Source organism: Nothoprocta perdicaria, unplaced genomic scaffold (genome assembly GCF_003342845.1).
Source record: "Nothoprocta perdicaria isolate Ctin4 unplaced genomic scaffold, notPer1 scaffold_12, whole genome shotgun sequence".
NCBI lineage: Eukaryota > Metazoa > Chordata > Aves > Tinamiformes > Tinamidae > Nothoprocta > Nothoprocta perdicaria.
The window spans coordinates 1,854,492-1,870,719 of record NW_020454316.1 but is presented as its reverse complement, the minus strand read 5'-3'; positions in this window follow the sequence as shown (position 1 = coordinate 1,870,719).

The following is a 16,228-nucleotide window of genomic DNA, read 5'->3' as shown; positions in this document are numbered from 1 at the left end:
GCTGCATCCCTCTCCATACATCCTCACATCACTTTTCTTCCCTAAAGCAACCTACCATAAGGATTTTGCCCCTTCTGGCTTAGGCCTCCACTTGCATCTTGTGCAGCAGGAAAAGGCTGCATGAAAACCTTCACTCGCTTTGACAGCAAGAGTCAGGCAGTCCCAGAAGAACAGAAACTACAATCGGTTCAAATAAGCTTTTTACAGCTCAGCATTGCAGACATTCGGGATCTTCATTCCTCAAGCTGGATTGCAAGCTGCAGACAACTCAACGCCTGTCACGCTGTGGAAAATAAAGCTCCTCAAGAACATTTCTTCAGGTTCAACCTCAGTTCAGCACACATGGGTTTATGAAAGTGTCATTTCCTCGCAGGATGCACTGTTGCTCTGTCCCACCTAGCTCTTGCTGGAGCTGCTCCTTTCCCAGCCCAAGACGCACATAGCCCTTTGGGAACCAGCTCGTTTGCTCTCCAATAATCTCAGTGTTGTCTATTTGCATCTGCTGCTACTCTTTCTATGACTGCAGAATACATATGCTGTGCTTTTAAAAGACTTMAGCACAATTTAGCAAAGTTTTCTTTGCTAAAAAAAGCACGCAAGAGACTGCTGAAACCACAAGGGACATAGGATAATGTTTTACAAGGGGAGAAAGTGGCTTTTGGAAGAGAATTCCCACCTCTCTCGTTGCTAATCCGTCATGCTAACTCAGTTGCAGCCATCCGTGGGGCTGCACTTCATTTGCTGCAGCTCCTTGAGGCACCAGGCAGCTGCTGGTGTCCCTGCAGCAAGCAGCTCGGGGCACCTGCTTGCTCCCATCTCATACAGCCCATTACTGCTTCTTTAATAACCCCTTTGGAATAAACATCCAGCCTAATGATCAGAAAGGCTCAAGCAAGCGACACACGCACAAGTCTGGGCTCTCAARTATGGGCTGAATTTAAATGTACCCCCCTTGTCACAGACAGAGATTCTCTTCTAGTGTTTGGTGGATGGTAGGAGCCTTTGAAATGKATATGTAGTCATGGGCCCGGAGAAAGTCTCCAGGGAAGCAATTTGCTGAAAATACTCAGCTACTTAAAAATATTTATATATGCTAGCGAAGGATTAGACTTCACTTAGCATTTTCCCCACCTTTAAACCTCATTTAATGCARTATTAAACTCCAGCTGCAGTAAATTGGTTTTGAAGTCATAAAGAAGAAAAAACCCTCTTGAAACAGCAACATGGTTCAGCAGGGAGAGAGAAGCCTGATTACTCCCTAGTTTCTAGATCGTGTTGTAGTAATGGAAAACTAAAGGATGCCCGAGATCCTCCCTTCGACTGCCCTTAATTACAGGTTACCATTCCTGAACTGGAGAACATCGCAAAGGGAGGCAGGAATCTAGAAGAGCTTTAAAGAGCCAAAAGAAGAGATAAAACAGATGCCTGAAGCACCTCACGAGAAGCATTCAGGTGCAAGTGGGTAAGTGTTTGAGATACGTTTCACACTTAGGGACAAGCTTGCTCYGTTCCTGCCCAGCAACCCCAGGCATTCTCCCAAGGAAAGCACGCGAAAGAGGGAACACCTGGACTTCACTTTGCCATGGGCACAGATGGATGCAGGTCTATGCAAGGGGGGAAAGGAGCAGCTGCCTGGAGCCAGCTGATGGGCACCCTAGCAGGGCAGGAAGCAAGGGCTGCTCCTTGGCCTCTGCGGGAAGGGGGTCCCCTTGGCCTCTGCGGGAAGGGGGTCCCCTTGGCCTCTGCGGGAAGGGGGTCCCCTTGGCCTCTGCGGGAAGGGGGTCCCCTTGGCCTCTGCGGGAAGGGGGTCCCGATTTGCTGCCTACCTGCTCAAGTCTCCAGATGCCTCTTTTCCTACTTCAGTCTACAACCTTTTACGCTGTTACCAAAACCTCCAGCAAGCAGTTTATGCATTAACATTTCCTTGCCTTTAATAAAATTATTTCTCACAGCTGAAACACAGCATGTGTTTTTGCAGCACAAGCCACCATCAAATATTTACCCTAGTTCAAAGAGCCATCAGTGACCTGAACAAAACCATTTTCAAATAYAGAATAGAAAAACATACTCCAGTCTTTCTGAGCCCAGTTACATCTGCCTCCAAGTTTGCAGGCAGATGGGAAGAAAAGTCATTGCAAATGCAATTTAAGCTTCTGTGCAAGTCAGGAAGATAAACTCAAAGCAATGCAAGTGGGATCTGTTTGGAAAAGCACCTGGTCTTCGAAGGCACTGAGATGGAAATTTGTCATGGAAAGACACATAAGGATTTACAGATCCAAGGTGAGATTCCACCACTCCTTAAGCTGCCACCTTTCTCCCCAGGCACAGCGCTGAGCAGGAAGGCAAGAACTTTATCCACTTCTATTACATGAGCGTTACCAGAGTTATTAATTTTCATGCTAGCTTGCAGAGCACCAGAGGGGCTATCAGGAACACAGCAGTGTTGCACCACGAGCAGCACACCCAGCTGCTGTTCTCAAAACACAGGCCGAGTTACAGCTGCCCGACAGCCAAGGTTCACCTCAGGTTGGGGAAGGCTCCAGCAAGCCACAGTTTCTCACACTCACGACAATCTCACAGCTGACCCATGCTTGGTTTCCCCTGGCTATGAGCATCCGAGTGAGGAGCACAGAAGAGCAGGGCCAGCTCCCAGACATCACCCCACAGAGCCCATACCCCAACTTGTAAAGCCCAGGATATGGCAAAAGCTACAGGGAGAAGGCTGACATCCTCAGGCCCMTTTATTTTATACACTTATTCTAAAGCCCGTTTTTGTCCTAAAGACCTACCTTTTACATTGCAGAGCTCTCCTGTCTCCTGTACCATCASGCACCAAACAAGCTGTAGGTATCTCCTAGGAAAGTTGTAGTCTTTCTCCTATCAGTCACAAGGAAGCTTGGGATGTCCTTAGGCATATCCTAGGACAGGATACTCCTACTAGAATGTACTGGATGGGAATAAAGGGACTGGCAACAACCCGATTACTTGGAACAGCTGCTGCCTCCAGGACCCCTGGAATCTCTCACTGGAGGGGCAGACCCAGAGCATCCCAGACCCCAAGCACTTCCCAGGTTTCTTCAGAGCTCAGGGGACCCTGGCAAGAAGAAAGCCCTCACCTCTGAGCCTTGCTGGTCCAAAAACACACCATGAACATCCACCATGTGATGCTCCCCATCAAGCACTTCATTATTCTTAAAAACACAAAGAACCAGCCCACTGCAGAGGTAATGCTGGTGCAGGCAAGGGGCACATTGACTCACTCAGCCAAGCACCAGGACCCTCTACACCTTTAATCCCCTTCCTCACAGCTCCAAGGCCAACTCTATCCCTAAAGGGCACCTCTCACCAGCAGCCCTTCACCAACTCTACATAGCRCCCTTTGCACCAGCCACAGCAGCATCACCAACCTCCATCCCACCTCAAGGACCTCTCATCCTCAGATAACTCCCCTACCAACTTAAGAGCCAAAGCAAAACTTCTCTCACACATTAAGACATCAAACAAGAGCAGATGTTGTCTTTCCAGGGATCTCAGCATGAAAGTCCTCRTGCTTATAGAAACCTTTGGAATTACTCACCAGCAAGCCAGCCTGAACTCACCCACCTCGGAGTCAGCTCACAAAGCACCTCCAGGCYCACCTGCATCCCCTTAAATACCTCCTCCCATTCCCAGCCGCCTACTGACACCTGGAGCCAAGGGAGCTTCATCTCCCCACTCCCTGAGCAAGGGGATTTGCTCTTGATGCTGGTTTTGGTGGGAAGGTGTGTGATGCACATCAGAGCTTAGACCTGGACTCAAGCAGTAGCTCCTACAGGGAGCTGAGGAACCGACTCCAACACTCCTTTCCAGGGAAATTCATGGTTATTTTGCAGAGGTCACATATTCCTGCCTTTCATATTATTGCATTGTCATTGAAGGTTCATTAACACTTAAAAAAACGTTAAAGCAATTACCAAAGATGTGAATCACAAAAGGGAAAACCAGGGCTCTGCAGCCAAGAGAGGAGCTTGCAGGCTCTGGCAACAGGTTTATCACATGAGAATTGTTGTCTATGAGCCCTGGGGTGTCGAGTGTGTGCCTCATTGTGGACATTGTTTCTCACTATTCACTCGCTTCCAGGAGTAAATATCTGTGGTTCAGGAGAAGCTAACTGTGGCAAATCCCTAACGTAAGGAAAGCCAGAGAGCTTTTTCTATTCCTAATTATGCCGGGTTTTGAAACTTTCCCCTATGGCGAGCGATATTAGAGGGTTTTCAGCAGCTTTTCCCTTAGCAAGCGCCAACAAAGGCAGCGTTGTTGTAACCCTGAAACGAGAGGCGCTGCCCTGGCTCCGAGCCCCCGCCGCACGACCCGCGCAGCGCCTGCCCGAGGGATGCACAAGGGCAGCTCCAGCCTGGGAAAGGTCCCGAGGTCTGCGAAAAGGGGCAGATTTAGCAGAATAAAGCAGGGAACGCGGATCTGAGGGCTTGCCAGAGGACAACAGACGTTTCAAACCCCGCGGTGCACGAGAAAAGGTTGTGCCAGCAGCCTTTGCTCCCTCGCCTGACCTCAATGAGTAGCTCTGCTCGGGAGCAGCACTGGTCGGAGGTGCTTGGCAGCCTCGCTGCTGCCTGCCTGTAGGTCACACGTGGGTGACAGTCCTCTCTTGGAGGCTAATGGAGCCGTCCAGCGAGTGCCCACCAGCAGAGCCAGGGTGCTGCCTGTGGGAGATGCTATGGGGGCAACGCATGGGGCTGCAACCACAGCTGGGGTGGGGAGGAAGKTCCACGTAGGGCCAGAATGGAAGAGGAGAGCTGGGTATGCCTGAGGAGCAAAGAGCAAGAGAGAAACATAACCCTGGAGCTCTCTGTCAGCCCTGGAAGCACCGAAATAATCAGCTTCACCCTGCTAGTAAAATGCCATAATCAATTGGATGTGAAAAATCACCAGAAATGGAGAAAAAATCAGTTGAACAGGAAGATGCTTGGGTGTAGAGATACAAGCTCCCTCCAGAGCAGCCCTCCGTGGATCTCAACGTTCACACTGGTTGCATGTCCATCCCCAGGTGTGGGCAATGCTGCAGGGCTCCTAAAGCCTCGCTCAGTTGCCCATGGGACAACCCATATCGATTGCTGCATTGACAGCAGGGAGCCCCTCCAGGCAGTTTTGTCTCGTCGTAAGCAAAATCGCTCTGTTACGTTGGTGGCCTGATCATCTCCAAAGAGAGGAGTTGTTTCCATGTGGAAAATCAAATATTGCCTGTGGGAGACAGGCTCAAGAGGCTGGAACAAATTCATTCATGCACCACCACATGCTTGCAAAGCGTCCTGCTTTTGGCGAGCGGAGAACCCAAATGTTCTCCCTCTGTCTTGCTATGTTGTCATTCAGGGAGAAAAATAATGTTAAAGGTGCACCAGAGAAAATATCTTTAAAGGCAGCCAGTTTTCCTGTAGATTATATTTTCTGGAGCATGCATGAATAACAATATTAAGGCACAGAAACATATGCAAGTGTAGCAGGAGAGAAAGGGAAGATTCYCTGTTGCATGTGGGAGAGGAGCTGTGCATGCAGCCTTGGGGGTCAGGGTGCTCCGTGCAGTTTTGTTTACTGAATCCCCGACAAATTACCTTCTTCAGGAGCATGAGGAAGCTGAAGAGGCGGAGAAGTGGCTTCCCCAAGCTCAGAGGTAGCRCAGAGTGCACTGTGGCATCTCCAAATGTTGGTTCGTGCTGTTCCTCACRGAACATAGTTCTCAGCAACCCCAAGACCATCAGAGGTCCATAAGGACCTGCTGAGCACCTAAGACCACAGCTGGAGGCTGGTGGAGGGGCTGGAGCTAAATGTCCCACCATAAGCACAGATTTAAAATACTTCGGTGTCAAACAGGGTGGTCCAGCCCGCGGGCACTGGGGCATTGGGCAGCACTAAAGACAGACATGAAAGTCCAAAACTGCTGCCCAGTTCCCCTGCTCAAGCCCTTTATCTGATCTAGCCCTAAGTGCTCTAAACAAAAATCCCTTTTCTACCCATTTTCCCTCCTTTGGCTCAGATCTTTGTACATATCAGCACAGAAGAGAAATTTTGAATGTTTTCTAGGGGTTTTATCTGCTTTTCAGGCTCATCAGAGTGGGCGAACARGGCGTTATTGTACATACATCTTAGGACTGTTTAAATGCATTTATTTTTTGGCAGGAGATGGGTTTGTATTTAAATGATGATTTGAATGGAATTTGGGCTGAGGAATTCACAGTTTATGAGCAATTTTATTTTAGTGTTTGCTTATTTCCGCGTTGCTATTGCTTTTGTTGGAGTTCTGAGAAGGTACAGCTATTTTTTAAGAGCTGTAGTGGTGAAGGCCAGGATTATAAAGAAGATCCAGTTAATGTGAATTCCTCAGGGTTGAGCATTTCCTTAAGAGACCTGAAAGTARTTTTGATGTCGGTGGGATGTTCTGAGTACTGAAAACCAAGACTTTTCTGTAGAACCTCAGAAGAAATATTTCAAATTAACAAACTCTGCAAAAAAAAGTCAGCTACCACGTTGGCCTATCAGAGAGTATCAGCTTCACTGAAATTTCCACTGGGAAAAGACGAGCAAATAAAAAGAGAAAACAAATTTCAGGTCAGCCCTAGGCGTTCTGTTTTAATTGGAAATGTCGAAACAAGTTGTTGCAGCCTTGTTCGTTACTCATTTTTATATCTATTTGTAACTTCATTCTCAGCTGAGAGGAGAACAACAACACTCGAAAGCCCAAAAGCCGCTGCTGGGAYGTGATCCCTCAATCAGCTTCGGGAGCTGCCCCGTGCTCACAATTTGGGCCTTAGGAGATCATCAGAAATGCTCCTRAGGGCGAATCCATCCAGGACTGATGCTCCTTTGTTCCATGTTGGTATCAGACACAGGGCTTGTGRCCATGGGCAGAAGGATGCTCGCGACAAGATGCATATATGTTTTATTTCCTAAAATAGAATMGAATAGCATTAAACCATTAGCTAGCCCAACATGAGCTCACTTGYTTTCGTTTCAGAGTGGCTTATTTTGGTTATAGCTTAGTGGGAGAAGCTGTAAGGCTTAATGGGCTCATCCTAAATGCACATCTTAAAATGAATCCAGGGACAAGCGTTATTGCCTTGCCCTTGTGATGCTCCATCCTTTGCTCCTGGTTTGAGCTGGGGGTGGTGACTCCCACCATACACCTGCATGGCTCCCACCAAACTTTTGAAATTCCTCCCCTGCACATAATTTACTCACAATCATTTGTAGAAGGGAGGAAAGAGTTGGAAATGTCATTACCCCGCTTGATGACTCAACCAAGGATTCCTCCTGGGCATTTCTCTTGTCTTTTTTTTTTTTTTTTTAATAAACAAAAATGTGCTTGTTTGTGAAATTTAAATATTTAACAACACGCAGTTGCAGAGCATTTAGCAGCTGGCTTTTCAACCTCTGTTTCTATTTCCATTTTAATTTTGTTTGCTGCTTCAGAGGAGYAGTCATCCTTCCTTAATGTCCCCTCCTGGCTTCTCTTCACCTTCTCCTTTCCTCCTCTGCTCTGTCCGGAGGAGGCCAGAATGGCACAAATGTGTCTCTGTTTTTTCCCCAACTCATTTTCTCCTACAAGGTTCTTTGCTAGTCCACCTAAATGAAAGGATTGCCATGCACATTAGTCAGTTAAAATAATCACAGGCTGTCACTACCCAATTGCATGTTGAAAAGGAGAGGCAAAACTGTTAATAAGCTGCCATGTCCCTCTTAGCCCGGACACAATTAACATTTGGATTTCAGACTTSCTCAAAATCTTTAAACGTGGCCTTTTATTACAAGCCCATCTAATTTTACAATATAAGAGAAGTGCTTACTAGTGAAAAAAAACAGTATTAGAGGGAAGTGGAAAAGACCTGCTGGCATCCAAAGGGAAAATCCAGCACTGATCTCCTATCTGGATGTGTGAGGAGATAGCATTGAGGTCTGGCATTGGGTTTCTCTCCGAGCTGGGACTGAAGGCTGGGACTAGAAGGGCTGCCTGGATCATTTGCCCATCTTAAATAATGTGCGGCACTGGGGTGCTRAAATACTGACCCAGATCCAGATCAGCAGCTTGCATCCAGAACCTGGTTCTCTGAACATTTCCAGCACGAGCGTTTTCAGCGAGTCTCCTGTCATTTCCACAACAGCCTCTCCCAATGGACTAGGACCTGAGGGACCTGCCTCTTCTTTGCTTTACATCAAAGGATCTGGGTCCTTTCCCCAGCAGGGAATTTTCACATCCTTGGGAAAGTTCACGTGCAGGAACCGAATCCCCCAGATACTGAGGACTGCCGCTTTGCACTTGCAGAAATCATGCAGAAACACACATGATAACCCTTCACAGAGATGTCAGACAAGTTCAGGAGCAGGGGTCCAACCCTATAAAGTCATTTGCAGGATTGGGCTCCAAACTTACAGGMTCAAGTCTCACCAAGAGGCAAATCCATTTGGGAAGGGTCTCGATGCCGAAGCATCTTGCTTCACCAGGCTGCAAAATTTGGTAGCTTGATAGGGAGAGATAAATGTCCTTTCTGCTCACTATGAGAATTTATTTCTCATTGGGTCATTCTTGACCTCTCTCCAAAAGGCATATTTTGTACCGTGCGCTTCTGCTTTCCCTGCGGACAGGTTTTTATGTGTTCCCTGTTTCACTGAGTTGGCCCAGAAGAAAATAAATGGCTGCTTGGTTCGCTGATCCCCTAGGCTGAGCTTTACAGGACAAGCATTTGAAACGCAGCCACCGGGGACACAAACGCAGAGCGTGTTAGAAAAGATAACACTGAAGCTGTGGAGGTCTTATTTAATTAATATTAGCGTTTACTCTTTACATTGCTTTTATTTTAAAAAGTAACAGTACAATTCATCCAAAGTCCTTGCCTGCTTTCAGCAGAGGAAGGAGGGTGTGTAATAGCACCAGAGGACCTTGGGGGTTGATCATTTTTATATTCAAACAAAACGAAGACAGAAGCAAATGAATTTTTGCACATTATGTTCTTTTCTAATCCCTTCAGTTAATTACTTTCAGGGCCAGTCTGTGTGCAAAGCAGTTTTCACGGAGCAGGTTTCACTATCATTTCCAAGGCCACTGGAGGTGCTTTGCAGTTGTGTTCAGGAAGGGTTTCCTGGTGTAGAAACAAGCACGGAATGTCTCTCCTTAAAAATGCAACCCTTTGCTTTTCCCTTGGGAAAGGAAAAAAGGAGAAGGGATATTACCACAAGCGATGGGATGAAATTGGGGAAGGAAAGAAATCATACTCGATATCAAGAATAGCTCTTTAACAATGAGATGTATTCGACTGTGGAACAATTTCCTGGGGGAATAATAAATAATACATTGTCATCGTAAGTGCACTTAGGCAGTGCATTTCTACTGTGTCTCAGAGGGCTCCAAAAAAAGGATGAAAACACCATTTCTGTGTTATGGACAGGGAAACTGAGGAACTGAGGGCTGCCCAAGGTCAGCCCTGGCATTCAGAAAGCCTGAGACCTTGGGATGCAAAATTCATTGGGAAGCAAAACCAGGCCAACATGTAGGGCTGGTTTGCAGTGCATAAGACTCTTATTTTCTCTAGGCTACCAAAATTCTGCAGTGGAATTAGCATTATCCTGGTGTGGAGAATCCACAGGCCGTGGTGCTGGTGCACCATCAAGGCACCCACTGTTAGGGCGTTTGCATTTGGTGGCTCCCCAGCCCTGTGTTCCTGCAGGGATGTAGCTAAGGATCCACYTGACACTTCATTTAGGAGAAGTCTCCTAAATGTACAACCCAAACTGGCACCTGTGGTATCAGTGGCATGAAAATATCGTAGTTGGAACTGYTCCTCTGTGGCCAAGTCCACATGGGACATGAGTGCTGGAGCTCCTGATGACCTGCCATTCAAGGCTAGGATCATACCATGGAGGATACACTGGAAGGCAATGCTTGAGATATCTCATCATTATCTGGGCCTCTTTTTAGGGATAAAGTTAAAGGAAAACTGCATGGGAAGCACAGGGAAGGAAAAGCAGCACTTGGTAGGCTTTTGTCAAAAAAGATCCTGATTAATGTCCTTCAACCCCGGGCAGCTCCATGGTTTGGCTCCACATCTTCCCTTAGATGAAGACAGCTCCAGATTTATCCYTCCAGTGGCAGCTTTACCTGGGGCAGCATCTTTGCACGGAGTCAGCAAAGGTGCATGTGTTCCCATAAAAGCAGAAGGATTTAGTAACCTCTTCTTTCCTGGATGTTTATGTCTGGTATTAAGATACTAGCAACCGAGAACCATTTTCTACTGAAATTTAAAACTGCTTTACAAGGTCGAGCGACCGTAAATTAATGCTCAGGGGTTGACCCAAGGTCTGTGCGAAATGGGGAAGMAATGCCCCAGATGTCTCGTGTCCTGCCCTACCCCGACCATCTGCAATGTCCTGCAGGGCGCTGCGCAAGGGCTGCCAGGTTTTCCAGCACACTGTGTCATAAGAAACAAGATGTGAAGAGCAGATAATGATGGATATTCATCCAGAGGTCTGAGCGATGAGTACACRCATTGCAAACCTGCAGAACAATTATAGCAATAAAGAGAGCAGTGGAACAGCAGGCATTTGCTGTGACACCAGACCTGAAAAAAAAAGGACCTGTTCAGGTGTGCACCAAAAGCAGGGAGCTGAGTATGGTGAGGAGGAAAACATTAGAGGAGAGTGGTGCTATTTAAGCTAATGGACAATTTTGGCGTGAGAACAAATGAGCACAAACTGTTGAGAGGCTAAAAGGATGTTCTCAACCTCCATAGCGGGACGTGGTGGACCAGCCGCCCAGCAATGGGGACATCTACAAATGAACCGGGCTGATAATGGGGTTAATAGAGGCTGGAAGGAGCCTGTGGGACACAGCAACAGGGAGCTCCTTGAGGCMCAGGAGGTCCGGGCTGCTCCTCATTCCCACATTACAAGAACGCTCAGCAGCTCCTGCTTTTTCCAGCTCCTCTCCCACACTCCAGGCCAGCACCCACCTTACGCTTTTCCAAGAGAAAGGTTGTGGTGTTGGAGGCAGGTCCTCTATCCTGGAAAGACCATCCAGGGTGACAGGCACATGCAGACAGTGGTCGAGCTGCCTGCAAAGCAGCCACGTTCATGTTCTCAAGGTTATACGGAGACAAGTTGAAGAGTCTGCTTGGCTTTTGAGGGAGTTACGGCAGGTTTCCCTTGCCTCGCAGGCGGTTCCCAAGGCTTCTAGCTGCAAATAGTGCTAATGCCAATGTTATTAGGGTTTTGAAGAGCATTTTTATAATATTTTGGTTCAAACAAATCYACCAACCCAATTACAAAAAAGACAAGGAAAAATAATCCACCAATTCTTCRCAGTTGAAGAATTTATTCCATTTTACGACTGAATCGGTGGGCGGATTTCTGGAAAACGGCGCTTCCCGAGGCAGAGCTGGAGCTCTGCCCTTGGCACAGCCCAGGGCACGCACGGGTGTCCCGACACCGGTGCTGGAGCCCGGGCGGCTGCAGACGGCCGCGGGCCCATCGACTTCAGAGAGATTCCCTGGCCGATAAGAAGCCTTAACCACCTCCCCCAGGTTATCAGCTCTTTGCCAGCAGTGCCTCTAATCAGATCCCCTTTTGTAATTAGGGAGTGAATTACAATTAGCTTGGGTGGAAGCTGGCTCAGAGCCTTACGGGAAAGATAGCAGTGTCATTGCCGTCTTGCTCCGGCAGGGAATGGACAACTTGGGAAGGATCTTCTCATCTCAGTCCCTTCCTTGCTCACAAGGCCATGCGGTGCAAACTGCCATCTCCTCCATGCAATTTAGCAGAACGGCCACGAGCCAAGTGGCCAAAAGCCCCCCCAGCAGAGCAAAGGTGATGCCATCCCCAGCTTGGCAYGGCTTGCAAAGCAGAGCTCTTCCTCAGTGCGAATGCACGTGGTGTCAGAGCCTGCAGCCTCTGGTCGCGCTTCTCGGAGCTCTGCTTTGCCACCTCTCGGCACCTGCTGGCCATCAGGGCAGAATCTCTGCCAGCCATAAAAATGCTGAGGTTTCATGTTGGTTCTCATCCAAGAGGGTCTTCTCCAAACTGCATCTGGAGCAGCACGTTGGCTTTGGGGTACCGAGGAGCTACGTGCAAAGCCTCCTTCTTTGCATGTCCCCCCATTACCCAGAGCACCGGGAAGCTCCTCCACCCTCCTGGCCACTCACACAACTTCCCAGGATGGAATTCCTGGGTCACTGGGTGCTTTGGTCTCCATTTCTTTGGAACGATTTGCATACATTGCCCATCTGTTCCTATTCAGCATTGCTCTCTGGCCACACACACGAACAGAAAATTGCAATATCTCAGCTGCAAGACAGGCAGAGAAAATACTTTCTTGGAATACATTTCTGTTGCGCTTACGTTTTATGSAAGCACTTATTGTTCTGAAGTTCTATAAAAGCTTGTTTTGCGATAACCTGAATGACCTGCTTGCATCCCTGGAGTGTGGGGGAACCTGCCAACCTCGGATCTGCGTCTGCAGCCCATGCACGTTATTAAATGCAAAGCCACCAACAACTTCCTGCGATGCAGATGGCAGCTCCAAGCTCTTCTTTGATAGCATCTTCATTCTTCAGCCAGAGAAGCTGAAGGGAACCTGCAAGCAATGAAGCCTCTGGCAGGAATCCCAAGCGATGGGGAGGAACAGAGTGTATGCGCTGCACAATTATTGAAAATGTCACTAAGGAAAATTAATTAAAATCATTAAAAGAAATTATGCCTATTCATCACCTAATGATAGCTGCAACTTTTGGACGATCTGGAGTTGTTTTCCRTCTATTAGCTTAACCCCACAAGCGTGTTATGTAAAACAAATAAATAATTAATGTATATAGAAGCTGCAGGAAGGAGGACACGAGCTGCTTGGGGTCTATACGGTGCCCAGCGCAGCRGGTCAGCGCAGCCTCCATGCTGTCACTTCTTACAAGCTCATGTTGGCRGCAGAGTCTGTAACTCATCATGTTTCCCTGAAAAACCAGCTTCATCGGAGGCGCTCCTGGAAGGCTTTACCTTACATTGTTGGAGAGGATAATAGCAAACCTGTGCAAACTGAGTCATTTTGAAATCTCCACGTTAAAACGATACCTCTTGCCCTCTCCCTCCCATTTACTTCAGCATCATCTGTAGGGATGTGGCCCCAGGTGACTCCCAGCAAGCGCCTCAGTTCCTCACYGCTCCACAGAGCCGCTCTTTGGGGGTAAACTCAGGTGAAAAGTCCAATGTTTGGCTGGTCCAGTATGGAGGAGAACAAGTTGTACCAGGGCTGTATCAGTCCTGCTTTCCCTTAGCCTAAGCTGGCTTCATATTCTGSTCAGTAACGCAGATGTGGCTGCTATTTCTGCAATAGCTTTGACTTGACATAGAAAAAAMCAAACGCCCTCAACAAGCAAACTTCGTTGGAGCAGAGCGAAACCTTCACGAGCAGCAAACAGCCAAAATACATCGTGGGGCCTTGGCAAGACAAAACGTCTCTGAGCGACGAAGCGTTCCGAGCAACCTGCAGCTCATCCCTGGGTGCTGAGGAATTAAAATGCAGATTGGAGCACCCCAAAAAGCCTCACTCGCACCCTGTGGCATGAGAGAGAGGTTTTAAGCGTTGRATTAACCCCTGGCGAGCCCAGAGCATGGCCGTGCACTAGCCATGGGGGTCTGGTGGGTGCAGACAGGGGTGTGTGGGCGTTTGCACGGGTTTCTGCAAGGGACAGGGCTGTTCCAGCAGGTGACTGCCCGGCTGGACTCACCTCGCCTTGCTGAGCACAGAGCGACTGGCGATTTTGGATGTTTCCCAAATCCGGGAAACCCGGGACCCGGTGGGAAGGTTGCTTAGCAACCGAGCTGGACTCCCACGCTCCTAAATGCAAAGGAGAAAATGCAAAAGCCTGTTTGAAACGAGGGCACGGGTCTCACTGGCAAGGGCTGAGGGGGTCTGTGAGAGCAGAGCGCCAGCCCCAGCAGCAAGGGAATACCTAGTATTCTGTGAGCAGGGCATTGCCCTCTTTCTGTCAAGCATTTCATAATGATTTCATAATTTAAAATGCTCGGCTGCCAAATTAAGTGCATTTAAGAAAAGGTGTTTGCTGCCCTATCCCTCACTCGGACCTGAATGGGATACATGAAAAGAGCTGGATGTGCTTCAGCGGGACCATGAGSTTCCACAATGAGTGGCCATAAATTACTTTTTTGCATTGAGAAAAATGCATTGACCTCCAGGGCAGTTTGGATGGAAGGTGTTCAGCCAGGTGTAACCCTTTGGGGCAAATAAAGCAAAAATACAGCCCCAAATCTCACTACTTACCCTGCAACCCCTCACGTCCCCACGTCGCTCTGCAACTGGACAGGGCAGGAACTTTGCAGGTGGCCACATCTGAAACCAGAGCACCCAGCGCCATCCGTATTAATGTGATAGGAGAGGCTTGATGGCTTAATAGGCCCTTTCTATCCCTAATTTCCAGGAAGCTTTAAGACTGTGACAAAGACGAAAAGAACAGTAGAGAGAACCCAGAACAGCAAAGCAGAAAATGAATCTCAATTGATTTCTTTATTTAAATGGTGTGACCTATAATCCCCATCTCCAGATAGATTGCTGCTGATGGCTCCATTGTCGGCAGTCTTAAAGTGCCTCTCTCTGCAAGGAGATGTACTCGCAGGATTATGAAATAACAATAAGGATAATCCAGGACAAACAAAAGCGGCAGCCAAGCCCCTGCTTTTTGGTGTGTTGCTCCGGGCACGCTGCTGTAGTTGCGGCTCTAATGGGCACGGTGAATGAGCAAATCTGGATGTAGAAAACAGAGCCTTTTCAGCAGCGAATTCGATTTATACCCCCAGTTCCTTCAAACCTGGGAAGGTCACAAGGAACCCAGGAGAAATCACAGCATTTGAGATTCCTGCAGTCACCTACTCAGAAGGGAGCACCGAGACCTCATTTTATACTATACATTTTATACTATACTTTATACTATACTTTTGACTTACCCCCTGCAAGTGAGATGAAGCTACTCTGCACATTGCACGAGGGGCAAACCCTTTGTTATTACACTCCCAAATAACTACCAAATGCTACCAGCATTTGCTCAGCAACAACTCAAATGCTACAGGAACAAAATAATCCCAAAAATCTGGAGAAGATTTCCTTACTTATTTTCCAGGTCTCGGGCCAGAGGGCTGCACTGCAGGAAGATGAGGGTTTGRTCTTGCAAGCTGCTTGCTGCCTTTGCAAGGCTGTGTGAGTGCGAAGCCTCTAACCAAGAACAACTGGCAAATCACAGGGCCATCAGTGTGATTGGATTTAGTTAATAGCTAATTTAATTAGATTTATTTAATTGGCCCAATTTCCTGGTGTGTGGCAATGGCCCTTTCACTTGCTCTGAGAACAGGCTGTGGAGGAGCATGTGAGGAACCCAGGCAGAGAGAATGAGCACTTAAAAAAGCACCATTTCCTGCGGGGTAGCACACCTTTATTCAGGCAAGAATTGGAGGAACAGGATTTCAAAGCCATAAACATTTTTATTCAATTAACACTTTAAATGCAAAATTAATTTATATGGGATGTTTAAATTTAATTGGAGTCTAATTGGAATGTTATGGTACTCTAAACTGCAATTGATTATTAAAAATATATCTATGCTATCGAGTGCTAACAAGCATGGGACTGATGAATATTTTAATGCAGCGCTGCTAAAGCCCCAATAGATGTTTTTAATAAACTCAACTGGTGTTTAACTCGGAGGAACGAGTTGTCATTTTAAATCTAAGGAAGCGCATCTGTTTGCAAATAATTGTGGTGGATATTGCATATTAGGGAGATGCTGCAGGAATTTCTTCAAGGTTTGCTCTCGCATGTACTGTGAATAATTAAACCGGCACAAAGAAACCACGTTCCGAGGTTAAATTGCGATTTCCAAAAAGCAGTGAGGACCAAAACATGCAAAGCAAGACTGTCATAGAGAGATGGGATGGGGACAGCAGGCATCTCCATAGGGAAAATGTGTTGGGTGGCATTGCTGTCACCTGGGAGGCAGCACGCACTGCTGCTGCAGGGAAAGATGCTGCTGCACCCTCCCCATGCAGCCCCAGGACTCTCACGTGCCGATTAAATACTGCATTTAAATACCCAGTCTGCTTTGGGGAGATTTGTGGGGTTTTTTTYCCCTTTTTTTATATGTTTTTTCTCTGTAAAGGCGTTATGTTTTCCCCCAAAGTGGCTGCCTGCGAA